The 20,491-nt window shown below is 46.1% G+C and overlaps 1 protein-coding gene across 2 annotated transcripts in view; it reads left to right on the top strand.

Moving 5' to 3' along the window:
* The first annotated feature begins 515 nt into the window (after nt 1-515).
* LOC132378929 (carbohydrate sulfotransferase 3) overlaps nt 516-20,491 on the top strand; it is a 112,046-nt gene continuing 92,070 nt past the window's right edge. For both annotated transcript variants that reach the window (XM_059946282.1, XM_059946284.1), the window contains exon 1: nt 516-881. The gene's annotated coding sequence lies outside the window, so the exon portion shown is untranslated. The remainder of the gene's footprint in view (nt 882-20,491) is intronic.

The following is a 20,491-nucleotide window of genomic DNA, read 5'->3' as shown; positions in this document are numbered from 1 at the left end:
TCTATTAACACTGTACTTGGTTGTTATTTTTATTATTATGTACACAGAATTATTCCCACTTATACCATTAAATCATGTGACCTTAATAAACTAAGCTACAATAAAATACTCACAAATTGCTGGTGGAACACAGCAGGCCAGGCAGCATCTATAAGGAGAAGGGTCTCGGCCCGAAACGTCGACAGTGCTTCTCCTTATAGATGCTGCCTGGCCTGCTGTGTTCCACCAGCATTTTGTGTGTGTTGTTTGAATTTCCAGCAAATACAGATTTCCTTGTGTTTGTACAATAAAATAGTAATCTGATCAAGGCCACTTGGCCCGTCCTGTCTGTGCCCGTAAAGCTATGCTTTTTCAAGGCTCATCAAAGACACGTTTCCGGGTTTTGGAGAAGTGCTGATGAGAGTTTCTGTCTCTGCTGCTCCAGCCTGGTAGCGGCTGCAGACCCCAGGGCGGGGAAGCGAGCTCCCACCCACTTCGCTGGAGAAGATCGGGACCTTTTGGTCGGAGGTGCCCAGGATAGTTTTTACTGCTTTGCAGCCGTTTCTGGGTGATGTGGCTGGCCGGAGGCGGGGCTCCCCTCCAACTCCAGGATGCTTCCAACTGTCTCGTCCCAGATTGCCCGAGAGGGGTTGGACCAAGCGACCTCCCGCCGTATTTAATCGCAGCGCCATTGGAAGTGAGGCCAGAACGAGTTTCATTCATTACTTGTTGAGGGGCAGCGAGTGAGTCGGCACGTTCCGTCCCGCTGTGGATCTCCTCGCCCGGGACTGCTCCCAGTCGCCACGATGCCTGCGGAAAAGAAGGCTGTCCAAAGCCTTCATCAGCGACGCGGGTTAGCCTGGTGATGTGAAGCCCAGCTCCGTCCGCCTTCACACTTCAAGGTACGCTGTGAAATTCTGTGCGTTTACCATACACAGAGATCGGTTCTGGGGAGCACCGTGTTTGCACTGCAGAGACGCTGGCTCCGGATCGATACCCGCCTTGTTTCACACTCTCCACCGGGCTCCAGAAAATACACAGCGGGGCAGCCGTTTTTTTCGCTGCAAAGCCGAAGTTGCTCGCAACTCTGCTTCGTTCTTCACGGTTCTATTCTTGATCGTAAAGACAATTTTTTCCCATAATGTAGTGTGCGGATTTCTCAGTGATTTTTTTAAAATCGTTGGCACTTCAATGCGAAGTTAGTCGGCAGAGTTTATGTTTCCAGTGTGTGTGTGTGTGTGTGTGTGTGTGTGTGTGTGTGTGTGTGTGTGTGTGTGTGTGTGTGTGTGTGTGTGTGTGTGTGTGTGTGTGTGTGTGTGTGTGTGTGTGTGGGGGGGGGGAGAGTTGATGGTGGTGGGTGGAAGTTTGTAAAAAAAAAGTTAGAAGCTTTCAAAGGGATGCTTTTATTGCAAGGGGGATGGGCTGGGTCGCTCCTATTAATCACACTGGAACACTTCATATTATTTTCTGCATCTTTAAGGAACCCAGTGCATGGTGCCTCACTCTTTGTGGAACATTGGTTGAAGGTGGAGGAGATGTTCTATAATGCCGCTTTTTTAAAGATCACTTGCTTTTTGCACTGGATGGATTTCCGTGTAGAGGCCAGATTCGTTTGATCTAAGTTGATTTATACCAGCAACGGTTTCCAAATGTAAAGCGCATTGGCTGCGTTGGACTCTGTTTTATGGACTGTTAAACAAACCAGAGACCGTCTGGTTGTCCAGTTCTTTCTTAACGCTTGCTTCCATACTGAGTCAGGTTTCCATGAAATCCCATCCCAGATCTGAATCTGCTCAGAGAAAACTCTCGGTTCATTCGGCTGTCTGTATGTCTCAGCAAGCAGCCAGAGCTGTATATCGGCTCGGATACCCAGTAGAGTTTTAAAGATAGTTCACCAAATGTTAGAAATCGTGGCTCATTTTGTTTGCGGTCAGGACCGGATTGTGATAATTGTTTTCCTGGATTTTTACCAACATTTTTATTTAATGATCATATCCATCTCCGGTGAATGGAACAGAGACCCCCGGCAATACTGTACACCGAAATAAGATGAAATTTAAGTAAAACCAATTTAAGATTAACGTCTGGCGATTTACCGCACGCTCGCTCGGTTGCATTTCCGAATCTTGTGGGGGAAAAAAGTTTACCACGAGGAGGGAACTTTTGGCAGAATTCCTGACTCTGTGTCGGGAGGGATGGGATCTAAATCGGGGCTTGCGGCGATCAGAGGTGCGTTAATGAATTTTGGCCGAGCCATGCCCGGTGGGAGTAGTCAGAGCCCGGTACTGCACGGGCTCCGGAAATCCATTCAAACCTCCACTGGGCTCAGGGCGATTCCGATTTGGGCTCGTTTATCATTGATCAGTTTCTGGGGCTTTTCATGGTAAATTATACCAGTATGTATGTTCCTGACAGAGGTGTAGTGGAGAAATGTTACGCTATTGGTTGATCTTTCGGGTGGGATGTTCAGTATCATACCGATTCAGGTAAGATTATTTAATTGGATTGCAATGAAATTTCCTTTAGCTCACGGTAGCACGGTGTAGCACGGTAATGATACAGCGAGGAGCACCGAATAACGCATTGTTGTGATAGTTGTCCAGTCTGAAGTGTATAACAAGTGTTAAAGTGACAGTAATGGAAAACTGAGTGAGATAAAAACCTCCTGGAACGGTGTGTGTGAAAGATGTGACGTGTTTACAAAGCTGATAGCATGGGAAGAAACCAAGTGTTTTAATCGCAAAATATTTGTAAATAAAGCAGAGCAAACCTTTGCCTACATTCCATTTGCACCACCCCCTGCATATTTATTTATTTGAATTGCAGCGCGGACAGATACTTTGAGCCCAGTAACTCTCCGATTATCCCACGACAATGGAGAACATACAATACAAACTCCTTAGCGGCGGGAATTGAACCTGGGTCACCTGTACTTTAAAGCGTTGTGCTAACCACTACGCTACCATGCCGCCATGAACCAGAGGCCCCAAGCTGCGGCCTCTCCTCACAGAAACATCCCTCTATAGATTGCACAGAGGGCACTAACAACGGCAGATACTGATCTGATGTATTTAAAAAAAACACACCTGCTCAACAGGTCAGACAGAAACCAAGTTAATTTTGGGGAGATGGCCTTGCATGTGAACTGTGGCTAAAGCCAGAAACATGTATGGTTTTAGATTGTAAGACAAGGAGAATGGGCAGGAAGACAAAACAGTGGTTGGGCGCAGAGCAAGAGATTGAATGAAATGTATGGTGGTAGTTCCACTTTAGAGAGGGTGGTAGAGGTTTGTTAATTCATTTGTCTGGAGGAGGTCTCAGTTGAGGGGGATGAAAGACAACAGGACAGAAAGAAAAGCATACCGCTGTGTCTGTGTAGTCCTGAACACAGGACGCTATCAGATCTGAGGGAACACAGATTTTTCTGACATTGTTGAAATCAATGGTGATTTCAATGCCAACAGTTGTACCATGTCTCAATGGAAAGATAGATGCTTAGAGGGCAGTGTGCAGTGGTGCTAATAGAAAGAACGTGCACAAAGGTTCTGTCACCTAGCCAGCACTGAAAAGGACGCGGAAGGCTCCCTTTATTGACTGGAACTGTCACTCTTCTATTAGCTCATACTTTAATACCTTGTATCTTCTTGCCACCTGTGGCAAGTTCACTGCCGTCTGGCTAATAAACTTTTCTTCATCTCTGTTCTAAATGAATGTCCCTCTGTTTTGAGGCTGTGTCCTCTGGTTCTTGAGGAGGGAATTCCAAAAGTGGATACAGCTCCTCTCCCCACTATAGGAAACATCCTCTCGACATCCACTCTACTTAGGTCTTTCTAGTCCTAGCACACCCAGTCCAACAGATTTTGTGTTTTAAGCCCCCTTCAATGTGCAATGACAAGAAGGCTGTAAACTGCCCTTTCCCTTTGGAACCTTTGTGTCAACAATATTAGCACATCCCTTGACACACACTTCTAGACCAGGAAGATGTCATCCAGCAGCAGTCAGTCATAGACACTGTGCACTGGAAGACCAGAGAGCTTTGAGCAGTTTAGAGGGTATCGTCACCATTGTGATAGCCTTGCAATTGGAATTGTTTTTGATTTATTATGATCACGGTACAGTGACCAAGGTACAGTGAAAGGCTTGTCTTGCAGTCATTACACAGTGCATGGAGGTAGTACAAGGTCAAATAATTACAGAATGCAGAAGAAAGTGTAACGACTACAGAGAATATACAGTGCAGGTGAACATTAAGTGGCAAGATTATAATGAACTAGATAGTGAGGTTAAGAGTCCGTCTTATTGTACTAGAGAACTAATCAATAGTCTATAACAGCAGTGTAGAAATGGCCCTTGAACCTGTTGGTACGTGATTTCATGCTTTTGTATCTTCTGTCTGATGGGGGTTGGAAAAGGTACGGGGGGATGTTAGATTATGCTGGCTACTTTACTGGGACAGCAGAAGTATAGACTGAAATACACATCTTGCAACAGCAGTTGGTGTTTCATCACGGTGAACAGATGCTGGGACCAGCAGAGTTGACAGTTCAGGTTGTGGATTATATGCAACTTTCTGTTCAGTTTCATCTGCAGATGGGCACCACAGTTTTCAGCAGAAATGGTAAATTGTTTCAAGAATCTCAAAAACCACAGCTGCTTATGAGTCTAAGATGTGGTTATTGTTTTTGTCCTATTGCTCACTTCCTGAGAGCGTTTTCATCAGAGAAATGTCACCATTAACTCGGTACCCTTTTTATCCTTGGAAAATGTTGTGGAAAAGGAAGAACTTTAGTTTGTACAATTCTTTTAATCTCAGTGTTTAATTTCATTGCCACATCCCACAGCCTGTTTGCGTAGAGCAAGGTTAATAAGGAGGGATGTCTTATTGATCAGATTATTTGTTTTTTTTGTTTGGTAATGCTGACAGCAGAGGAATATTTCCAGGACACAGAGGAGCTGCCAAGCACTTTTAGAATATTCTATATCCCCCTGAGAGATTAGTTTGGGCATTGTTTGATGCCTCCTAGAGTGCTGCACAGGTGACAGGATTTACATTTAAGCTCATAATCTTCTCACTCAGAGACAAAAGACTGAGTCGGAGGTGAGGACACTGCTGGTTTGGTCAGTATGTGAGGCCAGTCAAATCTGCATTTATTGGTTTCACAAATGAGCACTAAGATGACAAAGCCCAAAATCTCATGATCGACTTTTCATGTTTACATATTGACTTGAAAATGGTGAAGTAGTAATATATATTGTCGGACAAAACTGACTCTGTCTAGATTCTACAATCTAAAATTGCATGACTAAGCTCATAGTGGGTGAACTGCAGCCTCTTGACTGGGGTGCATTGCCTTCAAAAATGTAGGACTTGCTTGAGTGATTGCTGTGGAAAGGATGCTAACCGATTCCCAGTCCCTGTTTTTATTAATTTATTGGATTGTATGTGTTTCCAATAAGCAGCCTATGAATAAGAATAAACGATTATATTCTTGGTTACCTTCTGTACCTTTTGTGTCTTCTAAGGCTGCTACACCATCATTAATCCGTCCTTTTATTTCATTAATCCATTCTTTATTCTATGATTCTTGATTGACGATCAATTACTCTCAGTATTTTGAATGATTCAGTTATTGCACAATTGGGAGTGAATTCCTGATACAACCATCCATTGGGCAACATTGGATGAGCCAATTGCCAATCTTTCACACCTGGTTCATTTTGATAGTAACACACACAATTCAGCAGGCCAGGCAGCATCTATGGAAATGAATAAACGGTCACTCTTCTTCAGAACTGGAAAGGAAGGGGGAGGACAACAGAATAAAAAGGTGGGGGGATGGGAAGGAGGACTAGCTAGAAGGTGATAGGTGAAGCCAGATGGCTAGGAAAGGTAAAGGGTTGGAGAGGAGGGAATCAGATGGAAGAGGAAAGTGGAGAATAGGGGAAAAGGAAGGAGGAGGAGACTTAGGGGGAGGTGATAGGCAGGTGAGAAGAGGTAAGAGGCCAGAGTAGGGAATAGAAGAAGAGGAAGGGGAATTTTTTTTAACTGAATGGAGAAATCAATATACATGCCATCAGGTTGGAGGCTACCCAGACAGAATATAAGATGTTGCTCCTCTACCCTGAGGGTGGTCTTATCATGGGACATTTCGGAATGGGAATAGGAAGAGGAATTAAAATATTTGGCCCCGTCAAAGTTCCCCTTTTGGCAAATGGAGCTGAGCTGCTTGACGAAGTGGCCTCCCAGTTTACCACAGGGCTCACCAATGCAGAGGAGGCTGCATTGGGATCACCGGACACAATAGATAACCCTAGCTGTTTTGCAGGTGAAATGTTGCCTCTCCTGGAAGGACTGTTCGTAGCTCTGAATGGAGGTGAGGGAAGAGGTGAATAGGTAAATGCAGTACTTTTCCAGGAGAGCGATGAGTGTGGAGAGATGAATAGACAAGGGAATCACAGAGGAAGCGATTTCTGCGGATAGCAGAGAGAGGGGGAAAGGTAAAGATATGCTTGGCGGTAGGATCCTTTTGGAGAAGGTGGATGTTGCAGAGGCTTATGGGTTGGTAAGTGAGGACAAGAGGAATTCTGTCACTATTGAGGCAGCAGGAAGATGGAGTGAGCACGGATGGTCGGGAAGTGGAGAGATGTGGGTGAGGACAGCATCAGTGGTGGAAGAAGATAAATGCATTCATTGAAGGAGGACTTCTCTTATGTCCTGGAAAGGAAAGCCATATCCTGGGAAGAGTTGTGCTGAAGATGAAGGAGCTGAGAAAAGAGAAAAGCATTTTAAAAGGAAACATGGTGGGAAGAGGTGTTGACAAGATAACCATGGGAATTGGCAGGTTTAGAAAAGATGTCAGTCAACAGTTTGTCTCCAGAGATAGAGACAGAGAGATCAAGAAAGTGGAAGGAGGTGTCAAAAATGGATTAAGTGAATTTAAGGGCAGGGTAAACATGAGGAAATCTGCAGATGCTGGAAATTCAAACAACGCACACAAAATGCTGGTGGAACACAGCAGGCCAGGCAGCATCTATAGGGAGAAGCGCAGTGGATGTTTCGGGCCGAGACCCTTCGTCAGGACTAACTGAAAGGAAAGATACTAAGAGATTTGAAAGTAGTGGGGGGAGGGGGAAATGCGAAATGATAGGAGAAGACCGGAGGGGGTGGGATGAAGCTAAGAGTTGGAAAGGTGATTGGCGAAAGTGATACAGAGCTGGAGAAGGGAAAGGATCATGGGACGGTAGGCCTCGGGAGAAGTGGGGGGGGGAACACCAGAGGAAGATGGAGAACAGGCAAACAACTAAATATATCAGGGATGGGGTAAGAAGGGGACGAGGGGCATTAACGGAAGTTAGAGAAGTCAATGTTCATGCCATCAGGTTGGAGGCTACCCAGCCGGTATATAAGGTGTTGTTCCTCCAACCTGAGTTTGGATTCATTTTGACAGTATAGGAGGCCATGGATAGACATATCAGAATGGGAATGGAACGTGGAATTAAAATGTGTGGCCACTGGGAGATCCTACTTTCTCTGGTGAACCGAGCGTAGGTGTTCAGCGAAACGGTCTCCCAGTCTGCTCCGGATCTCACCAATATATAAAAAGCCACACCAGGAGCACCAGAAGCAGTATACCACACCAGCTGACTCACAGGTGAAGTGTCGCCTCACCTTGAAGGACTGTCTGGGGCCCTGAATTGTGGACGGGCAGGGTGGAAGTTAAGACAAAGTTGATGAAATTGATGAGCTCAGCATGGGTGCATGAAGCAGCACAAATGCAGTTGTCAATGTATTGGAGGAAGAGTTGCAAAGCATTACCAGGGAAGGTCTGGAACATGGACTGTTCTACGCAGCCAATGTAAATGCAGGCGTAGTTGGAGCCTATGAGTGTGCCCATGTCTGGATAAAATGGGAGGAGCCAAAGGAAAAATTGGTGAGGGTGAGGTCTAGTTCTACCAAACTGGGGAGGGTGGTGGTGAAGGGGAACTGGTTGGTTCTTTTTTTGAGAAAGAATTTATTTTGATACATAGCATTTTGATATTCTAATTTATTATGAGCTCAGTCAATTATGTGGAAGTTTTATTCACGTGGATTTCACTGAAGTTGCTGATATTTGTGCATTTCCTTAATTGCCCCTGAGCTTCAGAGGCAGACATGTTGGTGGGCTTTGAGTTGCATGCAGGTCAGACTGATGATGAGTGGGAAATTACTTATTGATAAATTATATGGTGCAGGTTGTGTTACCAGAGCAGGCAACATGACTTTGCCAATGAGTGATTTATGCTTATTACATCCTGTCTCAATTGCCAAGGAGGTTTGATAAACTATATTGTATTCACAGGGTAGTAGGCAGAGTAGGTTCCAGTCACAGCAGCAGACTCAATAACGTAGGGAGTCGCATCAGCTGGGTTGTACTGAGTATCTATCTGATGCACCATCAATAACTCACACTGAGACGTAGGCGAGATATCGGCTTTTATTGACTGGAAGAAGGAACCAGGAGTGAGTGTCTATCATACAAGGTCTTGGAGACTGAGGCCGAGCGTCAGGCCGCAGGTCTCCTTTATACAGGGGCCTGTGGGAGGAGCCACAGGAGCAGTCAGCAGGGGCGTGTCCCGACAGGCACATAGTTCACCACATTCACCCCCCCTTCGTTTGAAAAAGTCCTCATGTGGCGAAGGTTCTTACAAGTCAAGCCTATCAGGTGGTCGAATCTGTCGCTGCGATCTACGTAGCACCGGCTGTGACCACATAGATGCTGGCAACATCGGTGATTGCACAGGGGACGGGGGTTGCGCGTGTTCTTGCCCACTAGGCGCCGGTGATCCCTCATGCATGTGCGAGGCGCCTGGTATAAATGCGTACGAAACGCCCGGTATACAAGTGTCGTGAGGAGTCTGTGTAGGGCCTGGTGAGCACGGTGTCAACTCTGGTGCAGGGTTCACAGTCACCGGAGAGCCTTCAGGTTAGTGGTCTGCTGCACCTGCGGGTGCCAGGTCGCGGATGGAGACCGTGTCCTCCCGCCCATCAGGTAAGACCACGTAAGCATACTGGGGGTTCGCATGTAGAAGGTGAACCTGCTCCACCAGCGGGGAGTATTTATTGCTCCTCACATGTTTCCGGAGCAGCACTGGCCCCGGGGACATCAGCCAAACTGGTAGGGTGGTCCCAGTGACAGACTTCCTGGGAAAAGAGAATAGGCGTTCGTGAGGGATGGCATTGGTGGACGTACATAACAGAGAGCGGATAGAGTGCAGTGCCTCAGGGAGGACCTCCTGCCATCGAGAGACCGGCAACCCTTTTGACTTAAGGGCTAAAGGTGTGGCCTTCCACACTGTGGCATTCTCCCGCTCCACCTGGCCATTACCCCGGGGATTATAACTCGTGGTCCGACTGGTAGCAATGCCCCTAGCTAGCAAGTACTGGCGCAGCTCCTCACTCATAAAGGAGGACCCTCTATCACTGTGGATATAGCAGGGATACCCGAACAGAGTGAAGAGCTGGCGCAGGGCTTTTATGACGGACGTGGCAGTGGTGTCGGGGCAGGGGATGGCAAAGGGGAACCGTGAGAACTCGTCAATAACACTGAGAAAATAGACATTGCGGTCAGTGGAGGGAAGGGGGCCCTTAAAGTCCACACTCAGGCGTTCAAAAGGGCGGGTGGCCTTGACAAGTTGTGCCGTGTCAGGACGGTAGAAGTGCGGTTTGCACTCGGCGCAAATTTGGCAGTCCCTGGTCATCGTCCTGATGTCCTCCAGGGAGTATGGCAGGTTCCGAGCTTTCACAAAATGGTAAAATCGGGTGACCCCCGGATGGCAAAGTTGTGCATGAAGGGTGTACAGCTGGTCGAGCTGTGTGCTAGCACATGTTCCCCGGGATAGGGCATCAGGGGGCTCATTGAGTCTGCCAGGCCGGTACAGGATATCATAGTTGTAGGTGGAGAGTTCTATCCTCCACCGCAAAATCTTATCATTTTTGATCTTGCCCCGCTGTTGGTTGCTGAACAGGAACGCAACCGAGCGCTGGTCGGTCAGCATGGTGAATCTTTTGCCAGCAAGATAGTGCCTCCAGTGCCTAACAGACTCCACTATGGCCTGGGCTTCTTTCTCCACCGCGGAGTGCTGAATTTCGGAGCCTTGGAGGGTGCGAGAAAAGAATGCTACTGGTCTGCCTTCCTGATTGAGGGTAGCAGCCAGAGCAAAATCGGAGGCATCACACTCCACTTGGAAGGGAGCGGTCTCGTCCACTGCATGCATCGTAGCTTTGGCAATGTCCGCTTTAATGCAGTTGAAGGCCGCGCAGGCCTCAGCAGAGAGGGGAAACAAAGTAGACTTGACCAGGGGGCGAGCCTTGTCTGCGTATTGGGGGACCCATTGGGCGTAATAGGAAAAAAAACCCAGGCACCGTCTGAGGGCCTTGAGAGTGGTGGGAAGAGGGAGCTCTAACAGGGGGCGCATACGTTCAGGATCAGGCCCAATAACCCCGTTTTCCACGACATACCCAAGTATAGCAAGGCGGGTGGTACCAAACACACACTTGTCCCTGTTATAAGTAAGGTTCAGAGCTGCGGCCACTTGGAGAAATCGTTGGAGGTTGGCGTCGTGATCTGGCCTGTCGTGACCACAGATGGTGATGTTATCCAGATAGGGAAATGTGGCCTGCAGTTGGTACTGGTCCACCATCCGGTCCATTTCCCTCTGGAAGACAGAGACACCATTCGTGACACCGAAAGGGACGCGCAGGAAGTGATAGAGCCTGCCGCCCGCCTCGAAGGCGGTGTAGGGGCGGTCCTCTGGGCAGATGGGGAGCTGGTGATAAGTGGATTTCAGATCTATTGTCGAGTACACCTTATACTGAGCAATCTGGTTGACCATATCCGCGATGCGGGGTAGGGGGTATGTGTCAAGCTGCGTAAACCTATTGATGGTTTGACTATAGTCCACCACCATCCTATCTTTCTGCCCAGTCCGAACAACAACTACCTGTGCCCTCCAAGGGCTTGAGCTTGGCTCAATGATCCCCTCCCTGAGCAGCCGCTGCACCTCCGACTGAATGAAGGCCCGGTCCCCCGCGCTGTACCTCCTGCTTTTGGTTGCCACAGGTTTACAGTCGGGGGTCAGGTTGGCGAACAGCGGTGGGGGAGGGATCTTGAGAGTGGAGAGGCTGCAAGTGTCGGTAGCGCAGCTGTTGGCCTGGTTCTGGATGGGATGTGTGTGTCTGTGTGTGTGTGTGGTCAGTAGCGGGGTATGAGAAGAAGTCCCACAAAACTGAGGATTCTTGACAGTGAGTGGTGGGAGGGGCCCGTCGTATACCATGGTCACACTTTCGAGATGGCTCTGGAAGTCCAGCCCCAATAGCACAGGTGCGCACAGATTAGGCATGACCAGCAGCTCAAAGTCCCGATATTCTGTGCCTTGCACCACCAATGTCGCTACACAACCCGCCCGGATGTCTGTGGACTGCGACCCAGAGGCCAAATGGAACCTCCGACTGACCGGCCGCGTTGCGAGTCCGCAGCGTTGCACTGTGTCCGGGTGAATAAAACTCCCAGTGCTGCCCATGTCAAACAGGCATCTAGTCCAGTGCCCCTCCACCTGGATGTCCATCATGGACCTTGCAAGCTGGTGTGGGGCGCTTTGGTCGAGGGTTACGGTGGCCAGAGTTGGATCGCCGTCGGGGTACCCGGTAAGCATCGGAGGGCCGGGGGCGGGGCATGCTGACGCCGACAAAGATGGCCGCTCACATCCGGGGTACCCGGTAAGCATCGGAGGGTCGGGGGTGGGGCGTGCTGACGCCGACAAAGATGGCCGCTCACATCCGGGCATGCAAGATGGCGGCCCCCACGTTTCACCCGCAGCGCTGCACTCCGCTCGAGGTTGAGACTTACAGACCTTGGCGAAGTGGCCCCGCTTTCCGCAGCTGGAGCAGGTCGCTTCTCGCGCTGGACAGCGTTGTCGAGGATGTTTCTTTTGGCCACAGAAATAACAAAGCACGAGTTTCTGACGGGCCACAGCCGTGGTCTGGGTCGGGGAGCGCGTGGAATCGCGACTGGTGGCGGCGTTGGCGAATTCGCTCCCGGGAGCCGGCGGTGGCGGGGTCTGAGGAGTCCACGGAACCGGCGGGGAATCGCGCGACTGGACAGCGTCGGCGTTATGCCGCGCAGCTTCTAGAGCATTGGCCGTCTCTATCGCCGAGCTTAAGGTAAGATCTGAGTTTTCCAGCAGTCGCTGGCACATGTACACTGACCTCAGTCCCGTCACAAAAGCGTCTCGCACCAGCAGCTCCGCATGCTGTTCTGCCGTGAGCGTCTTGCAGTCGCAAGGTCGGACGAGTGTCTGTAATGCTCGGAGAAACTCAGCGCACGATTCGCCAGGCCGCTGTTGCCGGGTAGCTAAACGATGTCTTGCGTAGACGGTGTTCACCGGCCGCAGGTACTGTCTTTTGAGGGCGTCCAGTGCCCCATCGTAGGTCGGCAGGTCCCGGATAATGGAGTAAACTTTGGAGGAGACCCTCGAGAGTAGGATTCTGTGCATAACGGCGGGTTCAGTCGCACGAAGCTCCGCCAAGTACGATTGGAAGCATGCAAGCCAGTGTTCAAAAGCGAGAGCTGCGTCAGGGTCTTGAGGGTCCAAATCCAACCGGTCCGGACGCAAAACGGGTTCCATGTTTTAAAACTTCCAGTCAATAAAATTGATGCACTATCAATAACTCACACTGAGACGTAGGCGAGATATCGGCTTTTATTGACTGGAAGAAGGAACCAGGAGTGAGTGTCTATCATACAAGGTCTTGGAGACTGAGGCCGAGCGTCAGGCCGCAGGTCTCCTTTATACAGGGGCCTGTGGGAGGAGCCACAGGAGCAGTTAGCAGGGGCGTGTCCCGACAGGCACATAGTTCACCACATTATCCTAATCCGTCTGGTGGGAAACAGCTAGATCAATTAGTGTGCTGGATGTCTGTGCCTATTCATTTTTACTGTTGGTTCCTCAGCCTCATTCGTGTCATATGGGACAGATCCTTCACCACTATTGCTTCAGAGCAGATGTATGGTTCATATTGACATCTTTGGCACCAGTTTCACCACTGCATTGATTTGGTCCTTCTTCATTTGTGTCAGCAGGATTCAGTGGTTAGTAAAGGTGATCAGTGCAGGGGAAGAGGCACAGAGAATTGTTTCTCTTATTCCACATTCAGGAGGCAGAGAAAGGACTATCCAAATACTAGAGGTAGTGTGCTGACAGGACTGACTTGGTTTCAGTAGGGAGTGGATCTAGGTTCACCACAATCACTTGGCAATTGTATTCAGTACAGCTCACCTTGAAGGTGATATCCCAGGGTTGATGGTGTTTGCTGTGCTGGGCAATATTACATTTTCAATGCTAAGGTCCCTGCAGGGTGAGCACAGAGCTTCTCTTGCCTGTAGTAAACAGCCTTTTCATCTTTACACAGTGGCTCAGTACAGATCTATCCTCATAGCCTCATATTCCCATTGGATTTTCAGGAGAGAGAGGTGTGCTTAATGGGCCCTTTATACCACAGGTCCAGTTGCAGACCACGATTTTATTTAAAGCAATGCTGTTATCCTGCAGAGTGCAGTCTACACATAGTTGCTGGAATGCTGGCTATGTTTTTAAATCAACAATGGACGTGTCAATAACTTGCAGGCTTGCAGAGACTTTAATGGTGCAAGGTGTCCTGTTTCACCTTGGAGGATATTATCAAACAAACTTTGAATCTGTGCTACAGAAGGTGCAGTTATGAAAAGTGACCAAAAGTTTGATCAAGTTATAAGGGGTTTAACAAGGGAATTCCAGAGCTTGGCCACCAGAAGGTACAGCTGCCTGTGGTGGAATGATTAGGTTCTTGGGAGTGCAGGAGTCAAGAAACCATGGAGAATGATTATAGCCTTATAGCCTGTTCCAGAATAGTGACAGAATAAGGCAGAATAATATAGAGTGTTTGGATGCATGCGTGGGGTGGTGGTGGTGCAGGGGATACAGGGAGATGCCTACAGACCAGAAAGCAAGAATGAGAATGCTAAAGTGTCATTGATTAGTTATTCTGGAAAGAGGCCTCTTTATCCCAACATCACTATGCTGACCAATGTATGCTAATCCCATTTGACTATGTTTGGCTTACACCTCTTAAACTTTTCCTTCACGTGTACCTCTCCATATGTCTTAAACCTGGCAATAGTAGCCACCTCTACCACTTCCTCTGGTAGTTTGATATAACCCCCTCTAAAAAACCTGCCCCTTTGAAATCTTTCCCCTTAATTCTATGCCCTCTAGTTTCAGACTCCCCCTACCCTGGAAAAATCTATCATACCTACCCACCCCCATGAGCTTATAAAATCATTACTCAAGCCCTCCAGATCTGGAAACATCATTTTGAATAATTTCGTACTCTCTCTAGTTTAATCACATCTTTCCTACAGAGTGGCATTCAGAACTACACCAACGTCTTGTACAGCTGTAACATGACATCCCAATTCTTATATTAAATGTCAGGAGTGGAGGTACTGTAGCTCGATGAGTGTAGAGAGGCAGGTGATGGAAAGTTTGAAGAGCATTAGGATCAATGGGTATAAGACATCTCAATATAGTGTTTCTGAAAAATGTACGTGCTCATATGAGCACTGGTGGTCACGGAGATTTCAGGAGTGGAGTAGTTGAGGGGAGCAGTGACCAATGATACATAGAGATGGATGTGAATGGGATTTATGATGTGGATCAGAAATCAAGGCTTGGCTCAGTGTTGACTGGGGTGAGTGGATGTGAATGATCTCAGTTGGTGATAGGGAGGCTTACAGGAGTGAGATGGATTGGCTGGTTTGAGTGGTTTCACAACAACCACCACACACTCCTCATCAGTAAGACCAAAGAATTAACCAGACTTCAGGAAGGAGAAGTCAAGAGAAAGCAACTTTATTTATGGATTCAGCAACAATAAATATATGAGTGAGGCAGGGGTTTTTATAACAAATAAAACATTTATTAAACAATGAAAAACAAACTCCCAAAAGTAAACAAATGACTAACGTAACCAGAAATCAGCTGCTGTGTGGCAGCTTAAACAGTTCTTAAAGCAATGAAGCTTAAACAGTTTTTAAAGCGATATTGCAAAACCAGTTCTTCAAAGTAGTATTGCAAAAGTAGTATGCTTACAGTCCATTTAAGGGAGAGACTTTTTAAGATGATTTAAATTCTCTTTCACGTCGTGTTGTTGTGGTTCCCAGTCGAACTACTTTTTCCACGAAGAATTTATGAAGATGGAAAATGAAATGGCTTAAAGGCTCTGACCTTCCCTTTACAAAACTGTTCCCAATCCTTTCTGCTATTCACAGGGATTAACACGGGAACAGTCAACGAATTCCTTCCGAATGAGGATCAAACAAGGTCGAACCCGTTTCACCGTCAAAATCTACTTTCCTCGATCTTTTAACTCCTGACCTCCGATCTTCACTCCACTGATTTTTAACTAGCAGTATTATAAAGAAACTGCTGGCAATGACCTTTTAAACTTTAGGCATTAAATAAAACTCCACCTTTCAACTAAACTGTGTCATAACATTAAATCACGCAGTGGCATGAAGTCAACATGGCAAATCCAGCCACGAACTGCCCCTCCTCACAGGGAGGGGTCCTCCTTTTATACCCTGTTAAAAAAACCTGTCACATGACCTCTACTGGCGGGAAAATGACGTCACTCCACCATCACAAGACCACTACCTCGAGTCCAGTATAGCTTCAACACCTGTCACGTGACAAGTACACCTCTGTCATGTGTCACGGGTATGTAACACTCTGCACTAAACAACAAACTTCAAGTTATATAAGATGATGATAATAAACCTGATTCTGATATCTGTTGGAGTTCTGGGACCTGGAATGAGGTCAAAGGCAAGGTTGAAGAAGGTGGACAATATTCAAACAGGGATGGAGAATTTCTCAAAATACAGTGATAAAATTCCATGTAGTCTTTGTTTATACAACAACACACACACAATGCTGGTGGAACACAGCAGGCCAGGCAGCATCTACAGGGAGAAGCACTATCGACATCTTGGCCCGAAACGTCAACAGTGCTTCTCCCTATAAATGCTGCCTGGCCTGCTGTGTTCCATCAGCATTTTGTGTGTGTTGTTGTTTGAATTTCCAGCATCTGTAGATTTCCTCGTGTTGAGTCTTTGTTTATTATGCTTTTAAAACAAAAATATGAAGTGTTGGGGAGGGGGCTGCCAGAGCCCTTGTGGCTTAGATCCCTGTTTGGTTACAGTGTCCCAAACAAGGCTGAATGAGTCAATGGATAGGAATGGTGGAGACAACAGACTGTCCTGTCATATCTTGTGGTATGGTCACAAGAAATTTCTTCTCATGCAACTTGATGTCAGGAAGCAGTAAAAATATCGGAGCCCAGGGAGAAGGAAGCATAGCAGCCCCTCGGGTAGTACTGGTGCTTCATAATTGCAGTGATCCAGGTTCAATCCCGACACCTGGTGTTGTCTGTGTGGAATTTGCACTTTCTCCCTGTGATAGTGTGGGTTTCTTCCCACATCCCAACGAGGTGCTAGTTGTTTAATTGGCCACTGTGAGCTACGTCTAATGTAGGTCAGAGAATTTGGATGGGGAAAGTTGATGGGCACATATGGACAGACAAATTACAGAGAAATGTGGGAAATTTGTGGTATTCGTCAGAGAGCCAGGAGGAACTGTATGGGCCAAATGGCCTACTTTGCATCGTATGGAAGTGCAAGCGTAATATGAAAGGGGTGGGGGAGCTAGTGACAAGATAGGCTGAGCATTCCCATGGATCATGGGATGATATCACAGAATGGGACTTTGCAACAGGGTGAAAGCATTTCCTTGGTGACTCCAGGGGTAATGGGGCGGGTTTGAGGATAGGGATGTCTTGCCATAAGAAGTTAAACCAAGGGCCCATCTTGGATAGATGTGAAGTATCCCACTGAACATTTCAAAGAACAGATGAGTTCTTCACCAATTAAATTGTGGCTGCATTTCCTTTATTAAAATAGTGACAGCAGTGAGAGCCCTTAGAGACTACTGTTCACTAGGATAATGATTAAACAGTTACATAACGGGCAAATAAATTTAGAAAAAAAACCTTTTGCTTTTGCTCTCCCTGCCATGCTCAGGTAGTTTTAGGTAATTTAAATATTGTGTCTGGTTGCCAGAAGATCTTTAAACCAATTCTTCACCCTGACTTCTCCCTTTTAAAGCTCTTTTTCTCGCCCCTTCATGCTCCAACTTGTATTTATTTATTTACTGACATACATTTTGGAGTAGACCTGTCTGGCCCTTCAGATCAAGTTGCCTAGCAACCCCTGATTTAATCCTAGCCTAATTATGAGACAATTTACAATGGTCCATTAACCTACTAACCAGTACTTCTTTGGATTGTGGGAGGAAACCAGAGCACCTGGAGGAAGCCAACTTGGTCATGGAGAGAACGCCCAAACTCCTTATCGTGGGAATTGAACCCGAGTCGCCAGTACTGAAAAGCGTTGAGCTAACCACTATGCTACCATGCCACCCCTTATTTTTGAGGGGAGAGGGGTTGTGGATATTTTACTCTTGGGGCTAGTTTTCATTTTGGTGGTGTTTGGGCAATTTTACGGCCAGATTTTTAATGACTGAAAACCAGTTATAGGGTGGTTTGCTTGTTGAGTAGGAGCCAAGAGGGATGGAGTTCCATTGGATATGTGAACCACTTCCGGCTGTGGCGTTTCTGTACAGTCAGAGTATTTAACAAACAAACAAATCCATTCTGCAACATGTCATCATGTTCAATGTAGAAGGTTTAAAGACCGCAATGTTAAATTTGAGAGTCAAGATTCATTTATTGTCAAAGAACGCATAAATTATACAACCTTGAGATTTGCTTTTTCAAAGATAGCCACACAGCAAGAAACCCTAAAGAACCCAATTAAAGAAACAAAAAAAAATTAAAAAAAATAAAAGACCAACTCTTGAGGCACAAGTGAAAAAAAATACAAATCGTGCAAACAATTGAAGTGAACAGCATTCCGAACCAAAAATGCATTTTTCAGTGGAAAGAGGAGCGATACAATAGGGAATATACAGAGAATTATTGCTGGTGGAGTGCAGTGGATGGTAAAGAATGCTACAAAGGTTAAGTTCAGGAGTGGTTAACTTGTTGGAGAAATAGGCTGTCCATTTCCATAGCATCAGTATTCTCATTTCTGTTGCATTCCTTTATTACTTGTGTGAAACTTTGGCAAGGCAGTGCTGTACAGTGGGAACATTAACACAGCAGTCATCTTATGTAGCCTGAGAAGTCAGTACTTTCATGCAGTATTGAATCTGGTGAAAGATTTTTGATTTATTTGCATCCAGAGGAATTCTTGTTTCTAACATTTTCCCCTGTAACATCTGTCTGAATTTTTATGGCAAGCCATTTTGTCATTTTGCGTTTTAGTTTGGAGGGCAAGGAAGTTTGGGTTTGAAACAAAACATTCATGAGATTCAATTAACCTTTGCCTGTGAGACATACATTTTCTCTCGTGCAGCTGTGCTTTATTAATAAAGCTCAGTTCTAATCATTCATCGCAGCCACTACAGCAAAGACTTTTACTAGAGATTCTAAGTTTTTCATTTGAAAGTTTACACAATTTTTGTACTGTTTAAAAAAGCTGGCAGAACATTTCCTAAGTGCTATAACTTCCTGTAATTGATCAAAAGATAGCAATCTGCACTTTAATTTGTTTGTTGTTCTTTGCTTATAGATTAGATACATTGTGAAAATTTGAAGCTAAGAGAATTTTTTGTCAATCTTTTGTATGCAGTATAGAGGAAAAACTAGCTTGAGAGTTTCTTTTTGTTATTAATTCTCATCTTGCAGATTGTTAAATTGTAAAATGTGATAAGTTAATGCCCTTTTTTCCGTGATCATAACTTTATAGGAAATGTTTAACTAATATTAAACTAGCTCATTCTGGCTGGAGGGACATAAATCAAACCAGCCTCCAATTGCCACTGAATCTGGAATATGGACGTGGGGGTGGGTGATACAGTAAGTCGTTAGGTTGATAGAAAAGCATAATTCTGAGGCTCATTTTTGGTTGGAGAAGAGGAGGTTCTCTTTATGTCTGCAGGCATCATTTAGTGAGTTCACAGTAAGGCAATTCTCCAGGGACAACTGATTACAATCGGAAAAATTCAGCTCAATGGAGATGCAAATTGATCTGAAATGAGTTTTAAACTTAAAGCATACTATGCAGAAATAAGTAGTAATGCACCCTTTACATCAGTGCAATATACTTTATACTCAGCTTACTTAAGGAACTAAAAAATCATCAATATCATGAAAGATGAAAAAGTTAGAGGACTAACACCAGGCAGATTCCCTGGGCCTGAAAATTTGCATCCTATAGTTCTAACATGAATGACTGCAGAATTACTGGGAGAATTAGGATGCTCTTTTAAAATCTCCTTGATACTAGAGCTGCCCTGGCAGCTCACAGGGTAGCAAATATAACATGCAATTCAGAGAAACAGATAAAATGAAGGGCTGGATGCCAACTGGTCTGTTGTCAGACCAGATACATTAACTGGGCACTTAGAAAACTGTCACATGATTTTATATGTTTGTATATAGGGAATTGTGTTTTTTTTTAAATGTAATCAAAAGGGTGACAATTGGATGGAGCATTTCAGGATTTATGAGGTTTCAAAAAGGTTGTTGTTTAAAATATGAGCTCACTGATTTAGGATAGTGCATCAGCATGGGCAGCAGATAGGGTAAAGAAGAACAAGCATATTGGAGTATAGTAGAGTCATTTTGGATTAACAGACTGTTCTGCAGGGGTACAAAGGGGTCTCTATGCTGATCTCTGTTGTAGGACATTGCCAGGTAGACAGAGCAGATGCATCTGTGGAGAGATGTAACATCCACACTGACCCGTGGAAATTTCTGGCCCACAACTACTTAGAGCGACAGAGGAGCATTTGGCATCGTATAGAGAGTTTTGAGGCCATGTGTCAGGGGCACAAAAATTCTCCAACCATCCGAAGAAACATGCCCCCCTCAAAACTGAGGCAGGCACCTCCTGTCGCAGAGTCTGTGGTTCCCACATTAGCCTCATCATCCGCCTCGGATCCCTACAAAGACAAGTGAAAGCAAGTTATCATGAATCTGCAAGAACTGCTTGAGAAGAAGACAAAATGGATCAGCCCGTGGCCCTGAACTATTCACCAGCTGTGTAAATGATTGTGGGTTGCCAATGATGTAAAGTACAATGGGAAAGTAAGCAGAGAGGAGGATTCAGTGTTACAGAAGTGTTAAGGGCATGGTAGTCAGATTTAGACCACAAAATAAGACAGTGTGATTTTGTACACAGTGGTAAAGTGAATACTCTTGAAACAGTGATAAGACTTGGTGTACAGAGAGATCTGGCTTTATTGGTTTCTGATGCTTGGAGGTAGCTACAGCAAACAATTAGGAAGGTTATGTACAGCATGAGACCTAATGTGA

This window comes from Hypanus sabinus, chromosome 21 (genome assembly GCF_030144855.1).
Source record: "Hypanus sabinus isolate sHypSab1 chromosome 21, sHypSab1.hap1, whole genome shotgun sequence".
Taxonomy (NCBI): Eukaryota; Metazoa; Chordata; class Chondrichthyes; order Myliobatiformes; family Dasyatidae; genus Hypanus; species Hypanus sabinus.
Note: the sequence above shows the minus strand (reverse complement) of the source record. Positions and strands in the feature narration are given on the sequence as shown.